Source organism: Pelodiscus sinensis, chromosome 3 (assembly GCF_052426305.1).
Source record: "Pelodiscus sinensis isolate ZL-2025 chromosome 3, ASM5242630v1, whole genome shotgun sequence".
Taxonomy (NCBI): Eukaryota; Metazoa; Chordata; order Testudines; family Trionychidae; genus Pelodiscus; species Pelodiscus sinensis.
This window is the reverse complement of record NC_143054.1, coordinates 74,106,790-74,124,409: the sequence shown is the minus strand read 5'-3', so window position 1 is coordinate 74,124,409 and position 17,620 is coordinate 74,106,790. Positions and strand designations below refer to the sequence as shown.

General features: G+C 46.5%; 1 protein-coding gene across 3 annotated transcripts in view; it reads right to left on the bottom strand.

Annotated features, from left to right (window-relative positions):
• The window catches only part of GRIK2 (glutamate ionotropic receptor kainate type subunit 2), a 622,020-nt gene that overhangs the window by 484,555 nt on the left and 119,845 nt on the right, over positions 1–17,620 (bottom strand). The window lies entirely within an intron of this gene.

Genomic DNA, 17,620 nt, shown 5'->3' with positions numbered 1-17,620 from the left:
CCATCCATCTCCAGCCTTCCACAAACAGAGGCCAGGGACACCGTTCCTACCCCCTAGCTAATAGCACTCCATGGACCCAACCTCCATGACTTTATCTAACTTCTCTTTAAACTCTGTTATAGTTCTAGCCTTCACAGCCTCCTGTGGCAAGGAGTTCCACAGGTTGGCTATTTGCTTTGTGAAGAAGAACTTTCTTTTATTGGTTTGAAGCCTGCTACCCATTCATTTCATTTGGTGTCCTCTATTCCAGTGTTTCCCAATTGGTGCTCCGCGGAACCCTGGGAGCAAAACGAGGGGTCCCGCGAGGAGCTGGTGCTCCCCCGCCCCCTCTGAAAAAGAGAGAGAGAGAGCCGGCTAGCCAGCAGAGGCATGGGTGGCGAGTTGTGTGGGCTTGTGGTGTCCACGCTCCAGCAATATTTGGAGCTGGAGCTGGAGTGGGTCCCAACCCCCCCCCCCCCCCCCCCCCCACCCCCGCACGCGCGACCTCCCACCCCATCCCCAGAGTGTCTCTCCCCCGTCCCCAGACCCATCCCTGCCATGTGCAACCTTCCCTAAGCTCCCCCTCGCTGGCTGCTGCAGCCCTGCGCAGCACGCTCAAACCAGTGAGTGGAGAGACCCCCGGACGTGACGTAACGTCACGGCCTGGGACTTTAAACTTGCTGGGCGCTGTGATGCGCTGCATGGCTGAGTTGCAGGTTCAGAGTCCAGGGACAGAGCGCAAACTCTGGCCCCACAAAGTGGAAGGCAGAAGGTACGGGAGAGAGAGAGAGAGAGAGAGAGAGAGAGAGAAGGGAAGGGGCTTGTGCAGAGGGAAAGGGGAAGGGCTGGGAGAGGAAGGTGCTTGTGTGGAGGCGGAGGGGAAGGGGAAGGCACCAAAGGGACAGGGATGGAGGAGAGACAAATGCCAGGGGGCCAAGTGCAGACAATGAGGAAAAGGGCAGGAGGGGAGGTGTCAGTGGGAGGGGGACAGGGTGATGCTGGGAGGGGAGAGGGTAAGGGCATTGGGGGCTAGAGGGGTGAGGGGAGGTGCTGGGAGAAGGCTTGAAAGAAGGGGTGGGCATGAGGAAGGCTGAGATGGAGCAAGTCATGTGAGAGGGCACAGGGGCATGAGGGGAATGGGGGCAGAGGGTGGTGGGGGTGGGCATTAGGGGAAAATGGAGCAAAGGGGTCAGGGGAAGTGAGGGAAGGGGGAGGCACCAGGAGGATGCAGGGGTAAGAGAAGGTGCAGGTGCCAGGGGATTCTGGGGGTGAAGCAGAAGGGCAGACACCTGCAGTGGAGGGACCACCATCAGAGGAGAGACGCAGGGCAGGTTTGTAGAGAGAGGTGTTAGAAGAGGGGATGAGGAGGGGTAGCTCACGTGATCAGATTGGGGCTACTGGAGAGGGAGGAGAGAAGGGCTGGTGGAGGGGAGGAGTTTGCAGGAGGGCTGAGGACAGTGAGAAGAGCAGGAGTCAGGACAGCAGAGGAGGGTGAGGAGTGAGGGGGCAGCAGGCACCAGGGGAGCTGACATGGCAGCAGAGGGAAAAGGTAGAGGTTTAAAAATATTTATTAATAACTTGGGTGGCACATCCAAACAAGCCACACGAACTCAATACTGGTGCACAACACAAAATTCATTTTGCTCCTGTGAGGAAACTCTTAGGCTACATCTACATTGGTGATTTCTTGCGCAAGAACATCTTGCACAAGTGTTCTTGTGCAAGAACACATCCACTCTTCCATGTGCGAGCTATGCTTTTGCACAAGAGCATCTATGGCAGTGTGGACACTCTCTTGCCCAAGAAAGTGCCGATGGCCATTTTAGCCATAGGGCTTTCTTGCTCAAGAAATTCATGTTCCCTATCTACACTCGTCTCTTGCGCAACAATAGTTGCTCAAAAGGTCTTATTCCTGAGCGGGAGCATCGTAGTTCTTACGGAAGAAGCCCTGATTTCATACATGAGAACGTTAGTGTACTTGCACAAGAACACATGGCCAGTGTAGACAGGCAGCACTGTTTGCGCAAGAGCGGCCACTTTGGCGCAAGATCATGCCAGTGTCAACACAGCCAAGGGGAGGGAGGAAGGCAGGGGCAGGGAATCAGCACTGGCTCAGCATGTCTACATGGTTTGGGGGAAGGTGCAGGGAAATTGAGCTCAGCTGGGTTGCAGAGTGGGAAGGTCTGGGGAGCTGGGCTGGGCTGGGCTGTGGTGTGGGGGAGGGTGTGTGGAGCTCAGTTTGACTGCAGGAGGAGGGAAGTGCCGGGAACCGGGGCTAGACTCAAGGGGAGGGAGGGACAGGGAATCGGCTCTTGGCTCAGCAGTTTTGTGGGGCTTGGAGGACATGCAGGGAAACAGGGCTCAGCTGTGCTGTGGGGGAGGCATGCAGGGAACCAGTGCAGGGCTCAGCTGGGCTGAGGTGGATGGGGGTGGGCATACAGAACAGACTGGCAGCTCAGCTGGGCTGTGAGGGGCTGCAGGGAACTGGGGTTGCACTCCCTTGGATTGTGAGGGATGGTTTTGGGGGACGTGCAGGGAACCAGCAGGGGTGGGCAGCTTAGTTCGGTTGCAGGGGATAGAGGTGCAAAGAAGCCTAGTGGGGGGGGGGGGGGAACCAGGAGCCCTGAAATTACCTCCCCTGGTCCAAAAATTCCTTGTCTGGGATCAGTAAGGTCTAGAGGGTGCCAGATCAGGGAGGTCCAACTCCTACCCAAGTCCCCTCCTCGCACCCTCCCTCGTAGCCAGAGACCCTATATCCAGCCTGCTTCTGCACCCTACCTACCACCCAGACCTTGTCCCCTTCCGCCCTCAGCTCCCTCCCAGATCCTGCACCCCATCCCTATCCCGCTCCTTGGCAGCCCTGCCATCCACCCTAGCACCGCCCTGGCCCCAGCACCTTGCCTCACACCCCAGGACTCAGCACCACCCTGGCCCTGGCTCTGGCCCTGGTCCCAGCACCCTGCCCTCTACGCTAGCACCCAACAGCACCCTGTTCCTTGTCCCAGCACCCTGGCAGTCACTCTAGTGTCCAGCTGGACCATGTCCCTGACTCCAGCACTCTGCCACCTGCCTGTCCCAGCACCTTGCCCCAGCACCCTGCCACCTGAGCCAGCATCCTTCCACCCAGCAGCACCCTCTCCCCAGCCCCAGCACCCACCCACGCTGTCCCTTACTCCCACCAGCACATTTGGGACCACATTAGTGAGGCTTGGGGGTTTTTGGAGGAGCTTTTTTTGTTTTTTTTTGTTTTTTTGCATCTCACTTGTGTGGCCCCAACTGACTTTTCTGTGGATCAGTGACCTTTGACTCAAAACAGGTTCCTCACCCCTCTCACATATAAAGACAATGCTAAAACCTTTTGAGTTTTACATAATATTTTATTTAAAAATGAAGCCAGGCCAACAAACCCCCAATTGGGACCAAACCCCCATTTCACTGCAGCTTCATAACACTCCTGCCCCACCTGACCCCAAATCTGAACCTATCATACACTGGAACCCCCGTCATGAGCCCCTTACAACCCCAAACTCCTGCATCCCCACATCCTCAGTCTTCTGCCACAACATTCCTCCACCATCCACACATCACAAATCTGTGTCCTGAGCCCATCATACTCACAACCTTCTTGCCCTGAGTCCCTCTCATATCCAGCCCAACTCCTGCACCCTCACATCCACAATCCCTGGCTTGCTCAGCACCCCAACCTTCCACCTGAACCCAACATTCCCCAGCCTAGAGCCCCCTACCTGAGTCAACATCCCCTTCTCCTGCATCCAAATTCCCTCCCAGAGCTTGTACTTCTCACCCCTTCTCACACCCAAATCCCTCATTCCCACCCCACACCTCACTCTCACTAGGTTGAGACAGGGGGTTCTTGGAGAAGGAATGTGATTTTCATGAATTGGTGGGCCCCTGCCCCCCCCCCCTTTTTTTTTGCTTGACAAACCTAGGGGTTCCTTGAAATTCTGAAAAGCTGAAAAGGGTTTCTCGGCCAAATAAAATTGGGAAACACTGCTCTAATCCTTCCATTATGGGAACTAATGAAGAACTTTTCTTTATGCACCCTCTCCACACTACTCATGATTTTATATACCTCTATCATATCCCCCGAGTCTCCTCTTTTCAAACAGAAAAGTCTCGGTCACTTTAGCCTCTCCTCATATGGGACCTGTTCCAAACCCCTGATCATTTTAGTTGCTCTTTTTGGAACCCTTTCCACAGTCAATATATCTTTTCGGGGGTGAGGAGATCACATCTGTACACAATACTGAAGATATGGCGTACCATAGTTTTATACTTCCCCTCCTCCTTCTTCCCCTGGGTTCCCCCTTCCAGCTCCCTCCTCCCAGGTTTCCCCCTCCCCTCTCCCACCCTCTCTCTTCCCCTCTCCCATTTCCTTTTCCCAGTCTCCCCAGAGGTTAATCCCTTCCCACCCCCAGTTTTGTTAAATAAAGAGAGTTTCTATTTTTGAACACACATGTCCTTTATTTTTTACATCAGGAAGGGGGGCTAGGGAGGGATAAGTGGAAGGAGGTGAGGGAGGAATGGGGTATGAGCCCCTGATGGGGAGGACTGGGGTGGCTCTGCGGGTTCCTCGGGGTGGAAGCTCTCCTGCAGGGTCTCCTGGATCCTGACAAACCCCCGATTGACCTCCCCTGGATGGCAGCCTGCGGCAAATGCAGCTGGGATTATGGCCGAGTGCTGTGATGTGTCGAGTGTGGGCACTCAGGGCACTCCAAGACAGGACTGCTTTGCTGTCCCTCATCGAGGTAGACAAGCAAGCGGGGAACCCTGAGAACTGTCTGTCCGGGGTGGAGGTCGGATCCCTTTAAGCACAGCCCTCGGCTAGCCTGAGACAGCAGCTCCACACTCTAAGTCCTAACCTGATGCCCTGCTGGCACTGCTTCCTGCCAGCCTTAACTTCAGTTCAGGGTCCACTCAATGTGGACATGCTATTTTGAATTAGCAAAACGCTAATTCGAATTAGTTTTTAGGTCTAGATGCACTAGTTCGAATTAAGTTAGTTCGAATTAAGTTAGTTCGAATTAGTGCTGTAGTGTAGACACCCTTATATACCACTGTGAATATGTTGGTAAATGTTAACATTTTCATGGAAATCACTCTCTCATATCTACATTATGAACAAGGGAGAAACAGTCTCTTTTCAATTAGCCTATTTTGGTGAACTTTGTCATTGGTGAAACAGCTATATTCTTATTCTCCTCCTCCTCCTTCATTTTCATATGACTGGTATAGAGCAGCAACTACAATTTCACTTGAAATTGATCGAGCCAAATTTAGTTCAGACTCAAGGAGCTTGGCTTGTTTACCTTAGCCAAAAGAAGGCTGAGGGGAGACATGACTGCTCTCTTTAAATATATCAGAGGGATAAATACCAGGGAGGGAGAGGAATTGTTTAAGCTCAATAACAATGTGGACACAAGAACAAATGGATATAAACTGGCTACCAGGAAGTTTAGACTCGAAATTAGATGAAGGTTTCTAACCATTAGAGGAGTGAAGTTCTGGAACAGCCTTCCAAGGGAAGTAGTGGGGGAAAAAGATCTATCTGGCTTCAAGATTAAGCTAGATGGGTTTATGAAGGGTATGGTTTGATGGGATAACATGATCTTGGCAACTAATTGACCTTTCTCTATCAGTGGTAAATAGGCCAATGGTGAGATGATAGGAGTTATTATAGATAACTTTTTCCTGGGTGTCTGACTTGTGAGTCTTGCCCACATGCTCGGGGTTCAGCTGATTGCCATATCTGCGGTCGGGAAGGAATTTTCCTCCAGGGTAGATTGGCAGAGGCCCTGGAGGTTTTTTGCCTTCCTCCGTAGCATGGGGCACAGATCACTTGCTGGAGGAATCTGTGCATCTTGGTGTCTTTAAACCATCATTTGAGGACTTCAGTATCTGAGATATAGGTGAGAGGATTATTCTGGGAGTGGGTGGGTGAGATTCTGTGGCCTGCATTGTTCAGGGGGTCAGACTAGATGATCACGGTGGTCCCTTCTGACCTTAAGGTCTATGAGTCAATGAGTTCAGATTCAGTTCTGAGTTGCCCAATATGACAGTGGAGGATCAAACTTAGGAATGTTTGGCATGAGATCCAGCACAAAGTGCTATTTTTAACATCTTGTTTAGCCCAATCTGCTTTCCAAGTCTCCTTCTTATTGCAGCCTGAATGTATGAAGCTAAATGGATATTCCTAGAAAGACTTGTGGGACTTAAGATGTCGTAAGGGGACATGGTCAAGGTCTTGGTGGACAGGAAGTTACTATCTGAAGGTACAGTACAAGTACAATAGGGCAACTGAATTTTGCATGCTATCTAAATCACTTGACCTGATACTGAGAAAAATTGTATGAACAGAGAGGATTTCAGGAGTGTAAGGAAAAAGAAAACCAGAAATCAATTAAATTAATGAGTATAAAGGAGAAGCCATTAAAAATGAAGACATAAGTCATTTAGGAACTTGATCATTTCCAGTTGAACTCAGAGGCAAACTTCCTATTTATTTTAATGGAACAGGCACAGTTCAATGGAATGGGAAAAGCGAAGAATAAAACTTGCGATGTTATTCCAGTAAAGAAATTTCACATGTAGAGAACTTAGCACTCTCATGAACTCACTACTTAACATCTGTGTGCTTTGGATCTAGACAACACGAAAGAAATGGAGAGTCCCCTTTAGTATAGGCAGTATAAGTATTTAGACAGATACCAAAGGAATATCGTTCCACTGCTCATGTGCCTAACTCCACCAGTGCTAGTCTCAAGTCAAAAACAAAAAGGAGGATGGCTGATTGATAGGGCTGCTTCCTGTCACTGTAAAAAACTAACCAACCAAACACACGAGCTATGGAAACTATTCACAAAACCCACATAAACCCAAAATCAAGGTCTGAGGAAGTTGGAAAGTGTTCAGATGCATATATGACCATGGATGACCAAATCCATCAGGAAGTCACCTACACAAATGATCCAAATAATGATGGCCAAAAAAGTACATCCATAGATATCTAGAATGTACAAATTCTAAGTAGTGCAGGAAAATTAGCACAGGTAATTGAAGAAATGGACAGATGTAAAATTGACATCCTAGGACTCTGTGAATTTAGATGGAAAGATCAAAGTATGATAACATCTGGAGAAAAAAATGGTAAGGTGGAACCACACATGACAGAGGTGTTGGGATCAACATGAATTATACTGCAAAAAATCATTTATGAACCGGCAACTAATATCAGATAAGCTACTGGCACCTAGCTCCCACTCTTAGCACCATAGTCAGGCATATGCACCAATAAACTACACAGATGAAGAGGACAAAGAGATTTTACACAGAATTGGATGATGTAATGAAAAAAAATACCAGACCATGATCTTATCTTGGTTACGGCAAATTTTAATGCCCATACTGGAAGTGAAATGAGAGGCTGTGAAACAGTCATTAGCCCATATACAACCAGAGCAACAACAGACAATGTCACAAGATTTTTTAAATGTTTGCTGAAAACAATCTCAGCCTCTGCAATTCCTTCTTCCAACTTAAACCATTTACACAAAAAGACATGGATTTCACCAGATGGCCGTACAAAAATGAGATCAATTATATCTGTATTAGTCAGATGTGGAAAACGTCAGTGTTAGTCACTGCAGTATTCAGAGGAGCAGATATATGGAGTGACCACAACTCATTGAAAGCAAACATCAAACTGAAGCACAAAGTGCTCAAAAAGAAAACACAGACCCAGATCTAGCAATACCCAACAATTACAAGATTGAGGGATATGAAAAGAATACCAGATAGAGTTTAGGGACAGGTCTGAGATTGTTTTCCTTACGATTTTTAAGAAAAACTAAGTGGGAAAATATTAGGATCTTTTCAAAATATCAATGTGAGAAACTGCCAAAAAGATAATTGGTAAAAAGAGAGGCAGCAATTAAGAACAGTGAGTCTCATAAGAAACATGGAAAATTAAAGACAAAAGAAGAAAACAAAAGGCTCCAGTACTACAGCGTATGATGAAGAAACAAAAATTAGTGGAACCTTGACAAAGCAATAAAGAAGCAATGCAAAAGCGATAAGAAAAATGGGATAGAAAGCAAGGTTAGTAAAGCTGAAGAAGCAGGAGAAATAAATTGTACACACAATCCTGAAACAGCAAACAGGATATGGATCAAAATTCACAAGTGTCCTAGTGAAAGAGAAACAAAAAGAAATTCTGAAATAAGGAGGAATACGTAAATAGATGGGTGGAACTCTTAAGTGCTAAACCAATCAGAAACAATTACAAGACTGGAATTTAACAATGATTAACCATCAGACCTAGACATACATGTTTCTGAGGTAAAAATCAAACAAGTTAAAAAAACATCAATGACGTTTACAAATAACAAGGCACTTGGTTTGGACAGCATGAATCCTGAGTTGCTTAGACATGGAAAAGACATGTAATCAGACATCTACTTGCTGTGCAAATAAAATATGGACAGAGGAGAAAGTGCTGGAACAATGAAACCTTAGTATTATAATCAAATTATCAAAGAACGGTGATCTAAGCAATTGCTGAAATTGGAGAGTAGTAACACTTCCATCTGTCACTGGAAAAGTATTAGCAACATTCCTCCTGAAAAGAATTAAAGGCAAGATGGATACCATCCTATGTGATCCACAATCTGAATTTAGACAAAGGAGATCATGCATAGACTCTATTTTTACACTGAGACAGATTATTGAGAATGTAACTGAATTCCAAAGCAGTCTTGCCATCAATTTTGTGGACTTTTAAAAGGTATTTGATAGTGTAAACTGAGAAATGGTGTGAAAAATTGTGAAACAATATGGAATCCTAACAAAATTAATCAATATTATGAAGGCATTACACATCAACTCAAAATGCTGCATTAAAATGGAAAATGGATTGAGCAAACTATTCAGCACAAAGACAGGTATAAGGCAGGGGTGCAGTCTGACTCCTTTTCTGTTCATGCTAGTTACTGACTATGGATTAAAGCCATGTGGAAGTGATACATATGGCCTCAGGTGAGACAATTCAAGACTATTTGAGCTAGACTTTTCTGTCATCACTCTTTTCAATGAAGATGTCAATGAACTACAAAAATGTACACAATTAGTAAAAGGAATAATGGAAAAGATAAGTCTCAGATTCACTGCAAAGAAATGTAAAGTCATGTTGTGGGGATTAAAGAAACAGAAATCAAAACTGAAGAAGAAAAATATGGAGAAGATGGGCAATTTTACATATCTTGGATGGTACCAGTTCTTTGTAAATAAAAAGAACTGGGAAGGGAAATACTGCATTTGGAAGATTCAGAAATAACTGGCAACTCAAAAACATCTCCCTCAAGCAAAACTTTAATGTGTGCAAAGCAATTAGTATTGCCATCACAATATATAGCGGTGAGATATGGCAACCTACCAAGAAAGATCCACAAAAGCTGGATGCATTTCATCACAAATGTCTGAGAAGAATATTGGGAATAACACATGGACATAAAGAGACAAATGAAGAAGTTAGAAAAATTACTGGACAAGGCACTCTCTCATAAATAATTTACAAAAGATGACATCAGTGGCTGAAGCATGTGCTGAGAATGGAAAAAGAAAATTTACCAAATACCAGTCTTGAATGGAAGCCAGACAATGCAAGAACAAAGAGAGAAAGTGCACAAAAACCACAGAAATTATCAGTTCTGAATGTCATCAAACATCTCAACATGAAATGGGAAGATTTGGAGAGAATGGCAATTCTCAGGCAAGGATGACAAATGTGGGTAGCCAAATGTGCAGCAGAGCATCACTAAGGACTAAGGTAAGGCTCATGTGCCTACAGAGCTGTCAAGAGAATTGCCAGGCCTTGGGCAAATGGAGAATGGGACTGGCTTTGGAATTCTGAAAGGGGCAAAGCATTGGATGGAAAAAACAGTCTGAGGGCTGGTCCCACTCTCCCCCCCCCCCCCCCCCAACCAGCCCTACAGTATTGCCCAGCTCATGCTGCAGTGCACTCCGGGAGCAATTTAAAGGGCTAGGGACTCTAGCTATTTCTGTAATAGAGTTGGCAGAGGACAGAAGCTTTGGGACCCCTGCTGATGAACTTGTGCACCTAGCTTCTAAAACTAGAGCTTATTTTTAGAATCTTCCTACATCCCCCTGTACAGATCCTAGAAGAGACAGAAGTGTATAATAAATAGTCTTACTATATTTCGCCCTCAGCATGATGTGTATTGTCATGGGTATTTTCTTACTAATTTTAGTTGTAGTTGGTTGTTTTTCACTTCAGCTTGAAAGGTTCTGTTTCTTTGTGAAAAAATCATCCAGGAAACCTGGTACCTTTGTCAGTACCTTTATTTCTAGTGCAGCCATACAGCTGTTTCTAGTTTCCAGTATTCTTTGTTTCTAGTACAGCTAGTGACAAAGAAAAAAAATATGTAATAATAATACCAGGAGTGGTTATTCTACTGAAAAATGCACACATACATAAATGGAAAAAATAAATAGTAAAACTCAAAGTGAAATACAGGCATTCTAGTCCTCTCATCACGACAGCTTAGCCATATGAATAACTAAGCAACCAACATATATTAATTCATTCTTGCACACTCCCCCTGATAAGATAGTGTACGGGATATATCATGCCCCCACTGAAGTGGATGGAGTTACACTGGCCCAGTTGGCAGAGAGAGCCCGACCCTCACATCCCTGCTGGCCATGCTCCAACTGGAAACTCACTAGAAAAGCCTCTGGAGCAGTTCAGAGGGGGCTGACTGCTGAAGGGGAAGGAGGCACTGAGGGAGCTCCAAAGGAGGAAGTGCAGCTGGACCAAGAAGCAGCAGCCAGGCTGAGAGATGCTACCAGAGATGCTGCCAATTGAGAGTGACCCTACAGAGAAGACGTCAGCCAGGTACCAGTAGAAAGTAGCCCAGGGCAGGAAATTGCTTCCCGAGCATTCAGAGTGTTTCAGGATTCGCTTCTGAGCGAGCAGTGGACTATGCCACTGCCATTAAGGCCCTGGGTTGGGACTCAATGGCAAGGGAGGACCCAGATTCCCTCAACCCTCTCCTTACATATCCATGCGTGGAAGCTTTACCAATGCTGCACTGACTAAGGCTATAGGGTCATAATACCCTGACTAAAGGGGCTTATGCATGGACTGAGGCCGCTGGGCCATATTACCCTGAAGGGGGGACTTGTATATGTGGACTGAGGCCACTACGCATCAATACCCTGAACACAGGGGTGGACTTCTTGATCAAAGCCCATGGGGGTTGTCAGGTCACTCAACCGAGAGAGTCAAGCTGAAGGGCTCCAAGTGCTTGCTGCCCCTTGACAGATAGGGAAGCATTTTTCTCCCCATTTTACAGAAATCAAGGCAAAGTAAACATCATACAGGAACTCTTTGGCAGATCCAAAAACAAAACCTAATTCACCATTCTGTGCTTCAACCACTAATTCTTTTCAGCTAAATACATTATACTGCATTATGAAACAGAAGAAATACTCAATGAGGTGTCTATATGTGAATAATTGTTCTGGTTCAATCAGACCATTTCATTCCTATGCACACTCAAGTAGGGAGGTCCAAAGAACTATCAAAGAGTGGAACAGCAGCCTGGCATTCATTTAATGGCCTGGCAGCCAGTGCAAAAGAACTTCATGGCTGCCCTTATTCAAGAAAATACCTGCATGTAACAGGACTAATCTTGGCATGACAGAAAGACAAATGTGTAATTCCTACCAATGTGATTGGAACAATGTTAGTAGTACTGTACAATGTTTATCAGTGCTTAATGATGCACTTTTAATTTTAGGGCTAAGCACTTAGGTTCAACTCTTTCTTCTAGTTCCCAGTGTACACTAAATCACTGCAAGGATTCTGGATCACAGCTGCAACTGTTGTCAATATTTATGTATGAAAGTACACCCTCCAATGTACAAAAGGGCAAGTAACCATAAAGATTCTGAAAAGCATTTTCAACAGGAGTTAGTAAAGATAGAAGATATTCATCAAGATTTGGCCAGATATTTGATGTTTTCTACAGAGCAGAATGTATTGGGAAAATGGCCTATGTGAGATACTGAGGGGCCATGTGGAACATGGTTGTAGAATTGCTTTCTATGAGTAGATACATTTTCAGCAGAAACACAGATACAAACTCTCCCTCATTGGACCGATACAGTGAATGGTAATATCTACTTAGGATTTTATTTCACATTAAAACTAACCAATCAGAAATTTAATGACACTTTCTTTCTTGTTTATTTAATTGTATTTAGTTTTTGACAGTCATATCTAAAGTTGTAGTTTTGCAACTTTGCAGATTAATGCAACACATCTAAGAAATATGATTTTGAGTAAACTTGAATATTATATTTTAGAATATGCTCATTTTCCATTAAAGTTCCTACACAGTATATTCCACTATCATAGGAGAGCTATTCATCTAAACTGACAAGGCATGAAAGACTGGAATCATCATCAAATAGTTTATTCTTAATGTACTTGGCATGTCATTCTTTAGAAGGAACGCATGTGTAGTCTGCTGACATTGATCTAATTACTTTCTAATCAGGAGTTAGGCTGAATGTTTGACACAAGTTAGGACCAAAGTCAACTGTTTGTGGGCATATGCTTACTCATCCGCATATCAACATTTTTTCTCCCCTCCATTAGATGAACAGAATGACAGATCTGTATGATTTGTGAATGGATGGATAAATAGATGAACGAATACATTTTTTTTCCAGCATTTGAATAGGATAAGTTAACAAAGACTGTAACTACTATTTGTGACTGGGTAGAACTGCATACAGTAATTATTTAAATCACACCTGTCATCCACATAACACATTTTTTGGCTTTGAATTTGACATAACAAGGGTAGCAAGACTCCCCTTCAAAAGCTCCCTAGTGAAATATGGAATAATCAAAACTTGTGTTTCTTATAATTTTTACTTAACTAAGTCTTCCATACCCATGCGGGAGGGGAAGAGGGAGCATCTTTTCCGGTCACTTTAGAAATTACTGTTATAAAGCAATTAGAATTTTGCCATCAAAATTCAGTTAGGTAATCAACTATGTGAGATTGCTCTTTTCCCCATCTCTCATTGATTTATTGTGCAACTTTTTGTAAAGGAACATGCAAGCAAGAAAATGGAATTTAATACAAATTCAAAACAACATGGAGAGGGTGTACAGATATAATGTTCACAAGAGCATGAGCTTTTTAACTAATGAAAGCACTTTCTTCCTTTATAACTCACAGAAGTGTCATTAAATGTTACACTACATTAACAGTGACAGTTGTCTCTCCAAATACAATTAAATAAACACTTGCAGTAGCACTTTTTAACTTTACTGCCAATATATTTGTCTTTACAAGACACACTCTGATACACACTTTATCTTTCACTACTAAGTTTGCAAAACTGTTATGTTTCAGGACTTGCTTAGCATAATAGTGGATGCAACAGTAAACTTTTCAACATGGCTGTGATGGGTCAAACCCACTCCACTGGAGTGGGATGGATTCGCCCTGCACTTGACCCGCACCGAGTGCCTCACTGTACGGGGTGCGCGCTGAGCGGTCAGCTGCCAGTGCCACCTGCTCTCATGCGGCAGCTCAGCAGAGTGGTGCCATGGCCCAGGGAACACCAAATGCAGCGGCAGCCGTGTCACGCCGGATGGTTCATCCAGAAAGGGGGGCGGAGTCTGGTGGCGTCACAGGGAACGTGTGTAAGAGGGAGGGGCTAGTAGGAGATGGCTAAGCAGGAGATTCAAAAGGGAGAGTGCTGCGAGACGCAGGAGGAGGAGAGCAGGGAGAGAGAGAGAGAGAAGCAGGGTGGAGCAAAGCAGAGGAGGCTTGGGAGTAGAGCAAAAGGAGGAAATGGAAGAGTGGGGGGGGGGGGATGCCAGGGTAGTCCTGGCATCAGGAGCAGACATGCAGAGGTGTGAGGGAGAATCATGAGAAAGGAGGGGCCAGCTCCAGAGGCCCTCAGGGTTAGGAAGTAGCTCAGGGCGGGGCTTTTGTCCAGTCAGCCCACGGGCTGGTGCATTTAGGAAGGAGCCCCACCAGTCGGACAGGTCACTGACTGCTTCTGTCCTTAGGGCCCTGGGCTGGGACCCATGAGAGAGGGCAGGTCTGGGTCCCACTACCCCCATCCGCCACTGGCAGGACCAATACATTAGAGACGACTGCAGTTAGGGACAATTGCAGGTAGGAGAGATTGTCAGGTGACCGCTGAATCCCAGGGTAGTCTGGGGAAGAGGAGGGGCTGAGGTTTGCTCCTCTACAATTGGCGGAGAATGTGGGTACCTTGACCCCAACATCCCCAAATGAAAGGGACAATTTGGGAAGGGGCTAGCTAATGCCCATCACAATATGATGTTTCACTTTTTCTTTTGATTGGTTTTTCTTTGTTTGGTTGGCCTATCAGTGCATTTCCTTTCCACCTTAAGACGAGACATTACCTTAAGGGTGAAAGGGAATGGAGCCGGCAAAGGTGTTTGAGTGGCTCGTCAAGAACCAAAGTCAGCAACAACAGCAGCAAACGGTGTTAATCCAGAACTGACGACGTAACACCAGGAATAACAGAGACAACTTGTAAGAGAATTGGCGGAGCCGTACCAAGCCCAGCATGAGCGGTGGGTACAACAATATGGGGCCCTGGGACAGAAATGGGCGGTGCCGCTGAGTGGCAAGGAAGCATACCAAGACTCGCTAGCACAGTTGCCCACATGCCTGGCTAAGATGGGCCCCACAGACGACCCCGAGGCATTTTTGACAACATTCGAAAGGGTGGCCAGCACGGCCCAATGGCCAGAACAACATTGAGCTACCCTGTTAGCCCCGTATTTGACTGGCCCGGCTCAGCTAGCTTATCAGAGTCTGAGCCCACATGAAGCCCTGCACTACTACAAGGTTAAAGAGGCCATCCTCGACCAAATGGGGGTAACCCCAAAGACGTATTGTCAGAGGTTCAGGCAAGAATGATGCCCCCAGGCGCCAGGCCCCAAGTAGTCATGCAAAAATTGAGAGAGATAGGGTGGCGGTGGTTAGACCCAGACCAGCGGTTGGGGTCCAAGTAGCTGAGATGATAATCTTGGAGCAATTTCTACACATCCTGCTCAGGGAAGGCCAGCAGTGGGTCTGGCGCCACCACCCCTCCACACTGAGTGAAGTGGTCACATTAATGGAAGACTACATGATGGCCGAATCAGCCAAGACAAGCAGGAGGCCACCTTGGGACCCAACCCTGATTAAACCCATGGTTGATAGATAACCCCGACCAATAGAGAACAGCAGAGCCAGACTAACCAGGAGGTCTGGACAGAATGGGGGATGATGCTGACATGAGACACACCCCCTGGTAAGACCACCCAAGAGGGGAGAAGCTGACTGAAGCCCAGTGAAGACCCGACCCCCCAGGGGAGCCTCTTTTCAGTGTCGCTAGGAGGGACACTTCCAGAAAGAATGCCCTTATATGGACTGTACCTATGGACACATGCTGGTAGGGAACAGGATAATCGAGAAACAAAAGGGCAGAAAGATCCTAAAAACGATAGAAATAGAGGGGAGGCCTGTAAAAGTACTGATATACTTGGGGTGTGGGCAGACCCTAGTGAGGGCTGATTTGGTGGAACTCGGGGGACCCCAGGGACCACCAGTCTTTGTGCAATGTGTATACAGGGATGTTAGGTCGTACGCTACAACCTGGGTGCAAGTCAAGGATGGGCTAGAAAAAAGATGGTGTTACATGGCCATCACCCCCGGGCTGGCCTATCCTGCCCTATTAGGGCAAGACTGGGAGGGGTTTACCTGAGTGATTGAGGAGTGGGGAAGTCAGGTCAGACAACAGGGTCTGGAGGCCTTGTTAGGAGAGAGAAGGAGAGGCAGAGCAAGGTGCTCTGAGACCCAACCCCAAAACTCAGGAATCGGATGGAGAGCCAGTCCAACAGAATGATCAAGAGTTGCTGCCTAGATTCGACTTGTGGGACGGAGACTTTCTGCGGGAGCAGAGAGAAGATCCCCTGCTGCAACAGGCATGGGAAAATGCTGAGGGCGATAACGAATGGGCAAATGCAGTCGAATGGATGGCAACAGGGCCCCACTTTGTATAGAGTCACAGAAAAGGAGGAGGGTAGGGGCTTGCTTCAGCAGATATTGGTGCCAGGGTGATACCATAGACAACTTATGGAACTAGCTCACGCCAACCCCTGGGCCGGGCACTTCGGCTATGAAAAGACGGTTCACCGGTTGCTGCAAAGGTTCGCCCAGAGTGTCAGTAGGCTAGCTGCAGGGGCGTGCCCAGAGCACCTGGTTCCCTTACCAGTGATCAAAGTTCCCTTTGAACGAGTCGCTCTACACCTAGTAGGCCCCCCCTCGAGAATATGCAAGCGGGGTATCAGTATGTCTTAGTTTTGGTAGACTATGCAACGTGATATCCCGAGGTCGTACCCTTGCAAAACACTACTGTCCCTACAATTGTAGGGGAACTAGTGAAGGTCTTTTCGAGAGTGGGGATCCCTCAGGAGATCCTCACAGACCAGGGAACTAATGTGATGTCAAACTTAATGAAAGAGGTTTGCCAGCTATTATGGAGTAAAGCACTAAGGACCTCCAATTACCACCCCCAAACCGACGGGTTTAATAGAACGTTAAAAAGTATGTAAAAGAAATTTGTAGAAGAGGACCCTAAGGGATGAGACAGGGGGTTACCCACTTTAATCTTTGCAATCCGCGAGGTGCCGCAGGCATCTACCGGGTTCTTGCTCTTCGAACTCCTGTATAGTTGTCAGCCCTGAGTCATCTTAGACATTATTAACGAATCCTGGGAGGAGCAGGCGACCTGGGTACAAGGCTCAGTACAGTATATCATCAAGTTACGGGAGAGGTTGCACACTTTGGGGGAATTCGTGAAGAAAAATGTGTTGACAGCCCAGGCTGGACACTACAACCAAGGAATGCATCTAAGAATCTTTGAGCCAGGAGACAGAGTCCTACTGTTACTCCAGGAACAGAATTGAAATTACTAGCCAAATGGTAGGGCCGTTTTGAGGAAGTCTGCTGAGTGGGAGAGGTAGACGATGAGATAAGCATAACAGGGGGACAAAAAATTATTAAGACCTACTATGTCAACCTACTGAAAGCATGGAAAGAGTGGGAGGGGCTAATGATTAATCTGGTAGCCCCCCGAACCAGAACTCGGACCTTGGGGAGGGAGGGACGTTAATTTATTACCCCTACAGCTGAGACAAGAGCTGATGCCAGCTCAATGAAATGAACTGCAGGGCCTGCTGCAGGAATTTCCACAAGTGTTGACAGATCAACCCGGCCAGACAACCCTGATGTTCTACCATGTAGCGACAGAACCTGGTAAGGAGATCCAAGGTGCGACGCTTCCCTTGGAAGATGTGGGCCACAGTGTCAGAAGAGATCCAGAGCATGCTGCGGTGGGAAGTAGAGGAGGAATCCCATAGTGAATGGAGGAGCCCCACAGTTTTGGTCCCGAAACCCAATGGGTCGACTAGGTTCTGCATTGACTTAATAAAAATCAATGCGATATCCCGGTTCGATGCCTACCCCATGCCCCGAATTGATGAGTGATTTCA